This window comes from Neophocaena asiaeorientalis, unplaced genomic scaffold, assembly GCF_003031525.2.
Source record: "Neophocaena asiaeorientalis asiaeorientalis breed wild unplaced genomic scaffold, Neophocaena_asiaeorientalis_V1.1 scaffold37, whole genome shotgun sequence".
Lineage (NCBI taxonomy): Eukaryota > Metazoa > Chordata > Mammalia > Artiodactyla > Phocoenidae > Neophocaena > Neophocaena asiaeorientalis.
The window spans coordinates 1,719,256-1,732,173 of record NW_020174269.1 but is presented as its reverse complement, the minus strand read 5'-3'; the positions used below and the strand labels follow the sequence as shown (position 1 = coordinate 1,732,173).

General features: G+C 45.5%; 1 protein-coding gene across 1 annotated transcript in view; it reads left to right on the top strand.

Moving 5' to 3' along the window:
* SERINC5 (serine incorporator 5) overlaps positions 1 to 12,918 on the top strand; it is an 85,954-nt gene that overhangs the window by 24,118 nt on the left and 48,918 nt on the right. The window lies entirely within an intron of this gene.

The window sequence follows — 12,918 nt, the reverse complement described above, 5'->3', positions numbered from 1 at the left end:
TCTGCCACCACCAAGTCAGGGGCCAGGAAGGTTTCTTCGCGACTTCCTTGCTGCCCCCATCCCCCCAGCTTCCTGTGCGGGCGCTCGGGCCTTGTGCTGGCTGATTCCCTCTCTCTCCATGGAGGGTCCTGCTTCAGAGGCACCCTCCGTCAGTCCTGCCCTGGCCCCAACCTGGCATTTGCCCCACTTGGGCCCCTTGACCCTTGGATTTCCCTGGGGGAAGGAAGGAGGGGCGAGACAGACCAGACTTCTGCAGGGAACCCTCTAATCTGTCTACCCCCTATCCACTCCACCCAGCTGGCTTGAGAAACACCAGGTGTGACTGAACAAATCACAGTAATTCAGGTCCATTTCCTGAACCGCCTACCCCTTGGGCCTATTTACCTCGCAGCCCAGTAACAGTTCACTGAGTATGTGCATCAGCCCAGCTTTTTGATCCGTGGCGTTTGGTTTTGATGCCGGGGTGCTGTTCTTCCACAGTGTAGGGCCAGTAGAAGGGCTCTACCTTTGTAGTTTTAAGTGGCAGAGGGAACACCACTCCCAACTTGGGAAGTGACTTCTTTCATTGAAAAGAATGCCCCTGGGAGAACCTCCCTGAGACTCCCCTCTTCCCTCCTTAAAAATATGAAGGTGAAGGTTGCAGGGTGGGGGGGGGGGCTATATAAGAATATTTTCATTTCTGTTGTTATTTTGATAGAAAAAATATGATTCATGCACTCCTTCGTGTGTGGCCTCGGTTCCTTTTGCAGAGGTATTTTAAGAACATTAACAGGAAGCTTCTCAGGATGGGGGTGTGGTCGCAGGGGGGAGTTGCACGTGTGTGAGAGTTCTCTGCCGGCCGGTGTGGTGAAAGCTGCCTGTCGCTGAATAAAAGCAAACTCACAAACCCTGACACCTAGGGTTTGGTGCCTGCTGGCCTTGTCATGAGGCCCAGGTTCAGAAGAGGGTAGGCGGGTTGCTGATAAGATCCACTGGGCCCCTGGGCAGCTCTTCAACCAAAAAAGGCAGTTAACTGAGGATATTTGCCTGGGGGAAGGGTACACACCTATTCATTCCTTCCTCTTCAAGCTACAAGTATGAGGGAGGAGGTAAACTTCGGGGATGGAAGGAGAGGGGGGCTGGGAAGAAGGCTTCCTGAATCTTTGAGGGACTGAGGAACGGCAATCTCAACTGTGAGAAGGTGTTTTCTCAGCTGTAGGAAAACAATGCAGCTGTTACTCCAGCTCTGAGAAAAGGCTGCGGGACCAGGACCTTTCATGTGGCCACCAGGCTTTCATGTGGAGAGAAGGGTGAGGGCGTCCCTGTAGGAGGGTCCCCGTGAGAGCTACTGCGGCCCTTTCTCTCTCCCTTCCCTGCCCCTGAGGGCTGGTGCCATACGGGAATGGGGTTTTCCAAGCCAGAGGCCTTTGTCTGACATTTCTCTTTTCCAGTTTTTCTATTCGTTTATGTGAAAACAGGTTTAAAATGTCACCTTCTATCAGGCATTCTGGGAATCCTTAAGAATAGGATTATATGAAATCCTGACTGCTGGAAAATCTAGGGCAGGAGGCGTGTGTGAGTCTATCCTTGCACAGAACCACTGCAGCTAGTCTCACCTTCAGAGATAGCCAGCTTGTCACTTGTCAGGGGTCGAAGGTGTCTTGAGCAGTGGCCTCTTCCTACGGCGGGGAGGGAGAGTGACCAGCAGTTGACCCTGCAGTTGTGTGAGGGATGCGGGGAGGGACTTGCCTGCTTCTCAGAAGTAGGGAGGGAGGCGCCTCAGGGGCTTGGGCACTTAGCAGCCATAGCCTGTAGCTTCCAGAGAGGTCAGTTTTGTGGCCACCCCAGGGCTGACTCATCGTGAGCCATAAAATGCCATCACTTTAACTGTGTTGTGATGGAAACCTTTCAAACTGTACTAGACACTTAGACACTTACTGCCTTCTTGCTAGAGTCGACAGAGCGTTGTTTAAACTACTTATGGTGCCATGTTTTAGTGGGTTTGCGTGTCTGTGAGTTGATTGCGCTATGGATGCAGAAGTGTGGGACCCACAGACTGAGTTTTTAGCTCGTCCTGCCTCCAGACTGCTGAATTGTCTCAAATGCTGTGTTTTTTGCTGGTCCACTGATGCCCATCACTAGATTTGTCCTTCAGTCAAATAACCTAAACTTTCTGGGCCTCCGATTTCATATCAGGAAAATGAGGGGACTGGACTGGATCAGAGGTTTTCAACCTAGGTGCTGCGACATGTCCCAGTTTGGGTGGAATTTGGGGGATGCCGTGTTTGATATAAATCGACTAGAATGTAAGCTTCATGAGGGCAGCAACTGTGCTACTAGCTCGTAGAACAGTGCCTGGTCACTAGTCAGCATTTGATAAATGTGTGTTGTACGTATATATAAGAACATTTATAGTGTTTTACTGCATCCACATGTTTTATACATTGGAGTTGCCCATGGGATTTCACTTGGTAGGGAAAGGAGTGCACTGCTAACCCCTGGAAACTGCCGGCCCACCTGAGCTCTGAGGTCATGCCTGCTGGAACTGTCTGTGAAATGAGCCCATTTCTGTTCTCCTTCCCAGAGCACCCTTGGATCTAGTTGGCTCTGTGGCCTCCATCACCAGGATTGGCAGCCTCTGGGGACTGGGCTGGCGTAAAGCACCTCTTAGAAAGGGCTTGGCAGATTTCTTCATTGCGGCATAATCTCCACGACACCATCAGGCAAATTCTGGGCTTTGTGTTTCATTAACTGCTTGTTGATAAGCTATTATGAAGTGGAACAAGCAGGATTTCCCCCCCTCTCTCATTTTGATGAGAAGCCTTAAAACTGACTTTTAAAAATGGTTTAAACCTAATGAGCACTTTTCTTCCCATCGTCCTACACTTTTCCATTTTGAATTTCAAGGTTTTGTTTTCCTACAGCATTTTTTTCCTGGAACTTGCTTAACTCATCTTTCTCAGAACTGTTCTGCTGCAGGTATTTGTGGCTTCAGTGGGTGCAAATGAATGTTCTGATTGCCTTGCTTGTTCCTCAGTGGAAATACAGAGGGCACGTGGGAAGTGCTTCCACACACATGACAACTTTTCCCCAAGTTGCCAGGATGCTTTCCTGGGTTTAGATCTCAGAAGTTTTATTTCTGAAAGTATTTTCCTTCAACAGATGCATTTATCATTCACATTAGGGCAGGAAAATGAAAGCATTATTGTAAGTGAGGTAGTAATGATTTGATCCCATCTTTACCTCTTTCCATATCTACCTGATGGACTGAGGAGGGGGGCCTCTCTGGGGAGGAGGGACATGACTATTGATGATATAGATGATAAGTACAGGTGGCTTTCTTGGGAAAGTGGATGGGTACCCTGTATTAGGCTCTGCGCTGAGAGCTTTTCCTGAACTGACTCATTTAATCCTCACAACAACCCTGTGAAGTAGGTATTTTTATTCCCATTTAACAATGAGATAATTGAAACCTGGAGAGGTAAAGAACTGGCCCAAGGCCGCTTAACCAGGCTGCATTGGAGCTTGGGTGTGAACCCAGACAGCCTGGCTCCATCGAGAACAGGGGAGGGCATTTGTCTGAGACATTTCTGATCGTCTCCACTTGTGAGGGAGAAGAGGGCGGGTTGCTACTGGTATGTAGTGGGGAGAGGCCAAGGATGCTGCTAAACATGCCACAGTGCACAGGACAGCAACCGCCCCCCCCCAAAGAATTATGGGGCTCCCAATGGTGCCCCAAAGAGTTTGACAAACTTTGCTCTAAATGATCTGTCTCCCATGAGTGTTTCTGCTTTCTGGCAGTTCAACAGAAAACAGTTAGTTTACCTTTTAACCTTAAACCTTATAGGTTCTTATAGGTTCTCTCCACCAACTTACTAAAGTATATTGAGTGTGGTATTTTTTAGAAGATGCATAAGCGGAGGGTGGTGTGAGGGAATGACTCAAAGAATCCAACTGCTGTCTGAGAACAGAGAACTCAATCAGCATTCTGTAAGTAACCCTAACCTTGTGAGAAAGAGACTCCCAACAAGGAAAACGGTTGTGTCCAGATTCGTTGTGACCCAAAAGCCAGTGATGGCTTGGTGGGTGTTGATGACCTGTCCTTTGCCTGTTTCAGATTCGGTCCCAGTGGCTGTGGGTACTCAGTGCTCATGAAGGAAGGACACTGACCCTTGACAATGCTTTTCATGGAAATGCTGTTGAAACCAGCACGTTCTAGAATGTTGAAACCTGTGTGAGAAACCTTCTGTCCCAAACTCCTTTCCGACAACCCTCCAGAATCGTGTCGTGACAGTTATGGAAAAGATTGTGAAAACCTTGGAGCTTTAAGTGATTCTCTGAACTCAAAAGAGAAAAACTTAAGAACCTGAAATGAAGGAAACACAAGAGCCAATTTCCGGGCCAGGCAAATACACAGCTTCTTGTTCAACTTGCACTCTTAGGTAGCCATTGAATTTTTCCTATTTCATTTTCATTTGCTTCAAATTCTACCAAGTAGAGGTTTATTTATAGCAATTAAACTCTAAAAAACATTATAAGGGTTAAAGAATTTTTAAATTGAGGTAAAAACAAAATTCACTGTCTTAACGATACTTAAAAATACAGCACAGGGCTTCCCTGGTGGCGCAGTGGTTGAGAGTCCGCCCCCCGCCGATGCAGGGGACGCGGGTTCGTGCCCTGGTCCGGGAAGATCCCACATGCCATGGAGCGGCTGGGCCCGTGAGCCATGGCCGCTGAGCCTGCGCATGCGGAGCCTGTGCTCCGCAGCGGGAGAGGCCACAACAGTGAGGCCCGCATACCGCAAAAAAAACAAAAAAACAAAAAAAACAGCACAGTAGAATTTTTCTAGTTTTATGCCTCATCTACAGTGATAGTTCACTCTGGCTGTTTTCTACCAATCACGTAGCAGAAGTAGATCTCATTTACTCGCTGGCTGATTCGTTTAGCAAATACTTGAGTGCTTACTACCTGTAAGGTAGAAGGGAAATGTTGTTTTGTTTTCTTCCAAAAGAGAAACTTGAAGTGTTTTTCTAATTACAAGATATGTGCTGGTTACAAAGAGTTCAGAAAATACAGAAAAGCTTAGTCACTCATAATCCTACAATTCTGTTAACTACCATTGACATACTGGTATATCCTTTTAGATTGTTTTTTGTTGTTGTTATTGCAGACCTATACCTTGTTATAATTTTACCCCAAATGCTATCATGCTCTATACTGTTGTGTTATTATCTATTTTCAGTTAATGCAGTGTGGACATCTTTCCATGGCCATAACTTTTCCTGTATAATCATTTCAGTGGGTGCATTGGATTCAATGATACGAATGCACCATTATGTCAGTGATCAGTACTCCTTCCAGTACAGAAAGGAGCATCCAGGTTCCTTTCTTCTAAACAACTTGTTATGTAAACGCAAGTTCATGTGCGCGACACACAGTGAGGACAAACAAACCCAAACGTTGGAGTTTGGAGCAGAGAAAGGTTTGTTGCAGGGCCACGCAAGGAGACGGGTGGCTCGTGCCCCCTCCAAAACCCCGAACCTCCCCGAAGGGTTTCAGCAAAGCATTTTTAAGGCCAGATGAGGGAAGAGGGTCACAGGGTATGTGATCAGCTTGTGCACAGTTCTCTGATTGGCTGATGGTGAGGTAACGGGGCAGTGTCACAGGGGTTAGGCACCAGTCCTTAGGCACCAGTAGGTCTGGGGGCTATGTGCTCATGGTCATCAGGTAGTTCACGTCTTTCATTTGGTGGAGGTTTTCACATCTGCCAAGCAACTCAGGAATGTGCATTAGAAGCTGTTACCTAGGTACTTCAGAGAGGAGCTGAAGCAGAGGGTTTGGGGGAATGCCCCATAGGGTCATTTCACGGGAAGGAACAAGGTCTGTTGTTTATTGCTGCATTCCCAGGAATTAACGTTGCACAACTAGGTATGTAGTATACTAACCATTAGTTGAGTGAATGAATGGCCTGGTTATTTCCATAGGATTAGGGGTAGGGCTTTTAAAGTGGGCTAGGGCTTGGGGGTGAGAGAGGGGGGAGCTTGGTAATGGGAGTGGTTGAGCCGCTCTGGCAGGGCGCTAATAGAGGGCATCCAGGTCCACTGCAGCCAGAGGTTGCCAGGAGAGAGGAGGGGCACACAGAGGGAGATGCCTTCTTCAGACACCTGTTGAGTGCTTACTGTACCCCTGAGGGCAGGAGAGAAAAACTGCTTCCTCACTTGCTGCTTCCTTCCCACACAGCCAATTTCCCTTCTGTAGGAAACCAAGGTTTCAGGCCAGTGTTGTCTGTCCAGTGCACCCTCTGTATATGCCAGCAGTGAATAGAGCAGAATGGCAAAGAGCCTACAGATTCTAATCCTGGCTCTACCACTCACCAGCTCTGTCCGATGGGGTTGATATAACAGCTAATGATAAGTTGTAGTAACTTGCAAAGAGCAAGGGATTAATAAGTGTTAGCTAATATTATTATGGATTAAGTAAGCTTTACTAGGTTCCCCTATATTCTTTTGTGTGGGAGAAATCCACTGTAAGCTCCAAACAAACCAACTTACTAACACATGTATAATATGTGTTGAGGTTTCTAAAACACAATCCTTTTGTGAATTAGCGACTACCTGCCACCTGTATTTCTTGTGCAGTAAGATACGCCTTTATTGAGCAGAGGAATTGTGTGTTCTTGTTCTCCCAGCTTTCAAGTCGCATCATTCTCGTATAGCTACCGGTAAAGGGCAGCACATGGCACCACGGTGGCAAGAGTTGCTATTTACCACTGCCTCTGCCTCCTGACTGTAGTGGAGAGAAAGGCCTGTATAAGCTCAGTGGGAAGCTGTTTCTGAGCATCTAGTGAGGAGAATGAGGTGCAAAATATTGGTTGTGTAGTCCAGAATTTAAATAAATACTGCTATCAAAGTAGAATCAATTGTTCCTTACCTCTCTGCTGACCGCTGGTGATTCATAGATAATCCTAAAACCTCAAAGGAGAAGGAAGGAAAGTGGGCTGTGACGTGGCATGAGTAGTATTGTGTGTTACCAAAAGATGTGGAAATGGAAATTAAAAGATAGCACCGTTCACTTTAATAAAATAATCTGAACCTGGTTTTATGTCTTGTGTGTTTTTCTTCTCTTTCCTTGATATTAACACCCCCCCCCCCACCAGCTCATAGAGGAACACCTGGGTTCCAGCAGCTTCACCAACTTCAGTTCTTTAGGAACTTCCTTACTGCTGCCCCGCCTCCTCGCCATTTATTAAGCGACAATATTGTCATTATTGTAGTTAACAAACAATCTCTTAGGTCTTTCCTCAGCTCTGCTAGGGCTCCTGCATTTCCAAGTCAGGAAAAGGGACTGAATGAAGGTCCGTGTCAGATTTGAAGCAATCTTTCCTTTTGCAGTTTCAACTTAGTTTTGACGTGCGTGCTAAAGCCAACTAGGCTGTCCAGAGCTCTCAAGGAATAAGTCTGAATGAATGAATGTTTTCCACTTTGCTGAGGGATTTACACTCCCCCAAAGTAAAGCATTGGAACTGAAAAAACTGTGATCCGTGTTTGCGGTGATTCTTGCGACAGAAGTGTCCTACGCAACTCGTTTGCCTTCCTCAGTGGAACGAAGGGAACCCGAGTTAATGGGGTGCCTGAGCCATTATGTTGAATGTGAGTTATCTCACTGCCGTGGGAGCTGAACATCGCAGGATGTAGCCCAGGAAGCAGTGGGGTGACGCTCATAGAACTCGCGCCTGCTTGAAGAGCTTTTGACTGCTCCACTTTTTAATTCTTCTCTTTCTGATCGATTTTTCTCTCTCTCTTCTTGCCTTGGGTTTAACCCAGTGTTCTTGCCTCTTGCAGGTCATTTTTCAACATCTAAGAACTTGTGGATGGTAGGGATCAATCAGATCACCTCTTACAGGGATGACCAGACTGTAGCATGGGTGCCACCATGCACATGGTGCTCATTGGTCCTTGCATTTTCCCTGTGGATTGAGACACTCAGCCTGAAAACCTACCTCAGGACCACCACTGCCAATGAGTTGAGCATCAGATGAAACCTGTTTACCTATCCTCTGTCATCTGCCTAGGCTCCTTCAATGTGCAAGTGAGGAAAACCAAGACCCAGAGCTGCACAGAGTTAGAATCCAGGCCTTCTGGTTCTCAGACCTGTACTCTTCCCACCAGTGGGCTTAAGCAAGCCTGTTGGAACTGTGAAAAAAAAGACCTGAGGGAGGAAGAGGGGAACTCTCACAAGATACATGAGCATGTGTTTGTGCTGATTCTATGACATCTCTTTGGCTTTCTTCCTGATTCTTTGCTGTTTCCAATTGGTGGTGTTGTCAGCAGGGAATTCTAGGTAATAAAGGAATTGTGCTTTTTAGTTTAACAAAAGAACCCGGAAGTTACTACCAGCCCTAGCTCATGTTTCGCTTCTGTGATCACTTCCTCACGTGCCTGGCATCAGTCCGTAGAAGAACTGTCAGCCCAAGGCCAGTGGGAGGACAAGGAGAGTGTATTTATTTACTGTGGTTTTGGTGGTGTGTGTGTGCACGCGCCCGTGCCCACGAGGGCACGCACCTTAGACAGGAGAAGAAAACTAACACTAAGGGGGAGGCCCAGCTCCAGGTAGCAGCAAGAGGCTGGCTAATCCTTTCATTTAGACTCTGCCCCGGCAAGGACAAAGCACCTTCTATTTAGAAAAGCCTTTGCTATTCATGCTGTTGCCATTGCAAAGGAAGTTAGATAGAGGGTGTGAACGGCTCTTTGAAATTTTTCTCTTTCAGTATATTTGGGGGAGGGAAGGTTTCTTCAGAAAGAAAGAAAACACACAAGTCAACACCACACTTCAAATACTTCTATATCATTATCTTGAAACTTAGTTACTTTTCTTAAATAGTCCGTTTTCTTTTTCTAATCACGAGAGTAATACGTACACATGGTAAAAACCCAGACCAGGAGAGCAAAACAGTGAGACATGGCTGTCTTAGTTTCCTCCCCACATCTAGGCCCACTCATCTAGGCCCAGGTGATTGATGTTAGCGGTCTTTGTGTCCACACACATATTCCCCACGTACAGATATGCGTACGTATAAAATATCCGGGCATACTGGCTGTCTTCGTTTGCTGGAGCTGTCATAACCCAAGTACCACAGACCAAGTAGTGTAAACAACAGAAATTTAATTTCTCACAGATCTGGGAGATAGAAGTCCGAGATTAAGGAGGCTTCTCTCCTTAACTTGTAGATGGCTGTCTTCTCCCCGTGTCTTCACATGGTCTTCTTTCCGTGTGTCTCTGTGTCCTAATCTCTTCTTACAAGGACACCAGTCATATTGGATTAGGGTCCACCCCAGTGACCATATTGAATCTTAACTACCTCTTTAAAGGCCATCTGTCTAAAGTCATGTTTGGAGATACAGGGGGTTAGGATTTCCAACATATGACTGGAGGGGCAGGGGCAGGGACACAGTTCAGCCCATAACACTGACTTATTCTTTTAAACTGTGTCCTATTGTATGGATAGTCCATAATTCATTTATTCTGCCCCTGTGTAGCTGGAGAATAAGACCTTTTTTATGCTTTTTTTCTTTTTTAATTTTATTTATCTTTGGCTACGTTGGGTCTTCATTGCTGCGAGCGGGCTTTCTCTAGTTGCGGTGAGCAGGGGCTACTCTTCATTACGGTGCGCAGGCTTCTCTTTGCAGTGGCTTCTCTTGTTGCGGAGCATGGGCTCTAGGCGTGCAGGCTTCAGTAGTTGTGGCACATGGGCTCAGTAGTTGTGGTGCACGGGCTTAGTTGCTCTGCGGCATGTGGGATCTTCCCAGATCAGGGATCAAACCCGTGTCCCCTGCATTGGCAGGCAGATTCTTAACCATTGCGCCACCAGGGAAGTCCCCGTTTTTATGCTTTTAATGAACAACCTTATACCTAAATCTCTGTGCTCTTGTGTAAGTATACCTGCAGGATGAACTTCTAGAAAAATTGTAAGCATCGTCCTCCCAAAAGATTGTCCTGGGTCCCTCTTGAATGTCTACTGATTTCTTGTGGAAAAAGATTGTGTGCAGTATCTACAAATTAAAGCCCTTAATAATGAACTCTTTGTGATACAATGTGGGTGTGAGAAATTCAGAGTGCAGCACATGACTTGTGCCCTTGGCCCTGTGGAGTGGGATTGCCAGCCCTTTTGTTTGAGGAGTGTTGCTGTTAGGACTTTATCATATATTATTCATTCAACATTTATTGAGCCATTGATGGGCACTGTTTTGTTCATATGTTGTTTGTTTTTTGATAGACTTTATTTTTAAGAGATATTTTAGGTTCACAGCAAAATGAGAGGAAGGTACAGAGATTTCCCGTATACCCTCTGCCCCTACACACGCACAGCTTTCCGCATTATTCACGTCCCTCGCCAGAGTGGTACATTTGTTACAACCAGTGAACCTACATGGACACATCATTATTATTTAAAGTCCATAGTTTACATTAGGGTTCACTCTTGGTATTGTACATTCTACCTTTGTTTTTTATACCTTGACTTGTTCAGTAAAATGTTTAGGTCCTCTGGAGTCGGGGGTAACAAGACAGAGGCACTTCTCTCCAAGCTTGTGACAGCCCCAGAAGTTAGGTTGGCCAGGAGTTGCTTTCTCCAGTTTTGAGGGTGAAGAGTAGGGGAGTGACATGTTCACAGTAATAAAGCTGTAAGTGGCAAGGAATAAAAGGTAAACCCATTTTATTCTAAATTATGCTCTTCCGGAAAGAAGTAGTACGTCAGCAGGGCTGTGAGATTTTCCTCACTGCTAACATAACATTGCTTGTGTGGATGCTGTTTTGAATTTCCACTTCCGTATCGGCGTTTAGCTTGAGATAATGCACTTGTACTATGGTATTGGTGATTGGCATCGTTTGCTTTCATAAATAACTTTTAGGCTAGTAGAGAAGTGCTCTTTGATTCTAATATTAGGCATGTGTGTATGTATGTACACTTGTCTGTATATATGTATACACACATACATATCATAGCACCACTTGTAGGGTAAAAGTGAAAAATAAGGAGAGTTTAAAAAATTAGATCCATACAATGACACATGACTTTAATGACAGAGTAGGATTAAACCAATGTGATTTTCTCTTCACGTTTTCCATGATCACATTCCTCTGTCACTACTTGTCTTTAAATGACCAATTAGGCTGACATTATGTCTGTATGTGCTCATTTTTCCCCTCTGTGGAGATAGTAAGTGTAAATGTTGATTCTGCTATGGGTAAGTTCTCTCAGAGGATGTATCAACTGCTTCTAAGTATTTCTTTTTCCAGATAGGATAAATATTTGATCACATTTGAAATACAGTAAAACTGGTTATCTAAGACCATAGAGCTTAAAGAGTTAGCAACCGTTGAATGAGGCAGTTTGGAAAGAATTTGGCAGGCAGAGGAGGAGGGAGGCGGGTCTGGGCCAGAAGCCAACTAAGCCAGTGGGAGCGGAGAAGAGGGAGCCGGGGAGGGAGAGGAAAGAAAAACTGGGGCATATGAGTGGAAAGGGATCAATAAAATCAGGGACAGAGAATATGGATGAGTGAACTGTAAAGGAAGGTGGCCTGTAGAACACCACACAGGCAGTGTTAGGATCCCACTTGGGTGATCTCTTAGCTCAGCCCGATAGAATAGCTTGTCTTGCAAAGCAGTCCCAGCCTTCTGAGGCAAGAAGAGTCTTGAGAAAAATGGCTTAGAAAACTGAATGTAAGATGGAGAGAGTACATTAAGAAATTACAAGTAATGAAATAGTACAGAATGACAAAGGGCTCCAACAATGGCGGTTCCATGAAGTAGATGAAATATCTTGGGAAATGCGTATGTTTCTAAGATCTGTCCTAACGTCATTATGATTATAACCTGTTGTGGTCTTACACCTGTGATCTCTTCTTACTGTAAGTGATGTTTATAGTGTAGCCTTCTAATTGATGCTTGTTTTGAAGCCATGCAAAGCTCTGAACTTCCTGCTAAATAATTATCAAGAGATTGCATTGTTAGGTTTTATGTATAGTGTTAATACATGTAGGTTTGGTTGTTATTCGTGGTTTATGGTAATCTCTTTTGTATTATTCCCTATTTGCTAAACGGATATCCCTCCCTAACACCAGGTGTGTCTGATTAGGTTGTCCAAGAGGCCACCGAGTACACTAAGTACTGTTAGCACCCTCACTTTAAAAAAATGAGGAGTTTGGGGCTTCCCTGGTGGCGCAGTGGTTGAGAGTCCGCCTGCCAATGCAGGGGACACGGGTTCGTGCCCCGGTCCGGGAAGATCCCACATGCCGCGGAGCGGCTGGGCCCGTGAGCCATGGCCGCTGAGCCTGCGCATCCGGAGCCTGTGCTCCGCAACGGGAGAGGCCGCAGCAGTGAGAGGCCGGCGTACTGCAAAAAAAAAAAAAAAATGAGTCTGAGTCTTGAAAATGCTCATAGCTGGTAGGTGGCAGAGCAAGGCCCCAAACCCAGGCTTACTAAAGATCTAGTTTCCTTTTAGGGCAGTGAAAATACTCTGATACATAATGTTGCATATATGTCATTATACATTTATCTAAACCTGTTCAATATACGACACCGAGAGTGAACCCAAAATGTACCGTTCTGGTGACTGATATTGATAATGGGGGAGGCTATACATGTGTAGGAGTAGGGGGCATATGGAAAATCTCTGTGCCTTCCCCTCAGTTTTATTGTGAACCTAAAACTACTCTAAAAAAACAAGCTCTTTGAGAAGAAGAAAAATATTAACACCAGACCCAAACCTGAAAACTTAATCCCCTATTTTATTTAATATTCTCAAATAAAATTATGTCCGGTTGCATTGACCAGTAAAGCCCAATCCTGCGCCACTCATTAGCCTAAAGCCTACCCTTAGGGGCGTGAAGCTGTGGTCAACAACACACGTGTAAGAGGCACCTGTGCCTTTTGTGCTTCTAG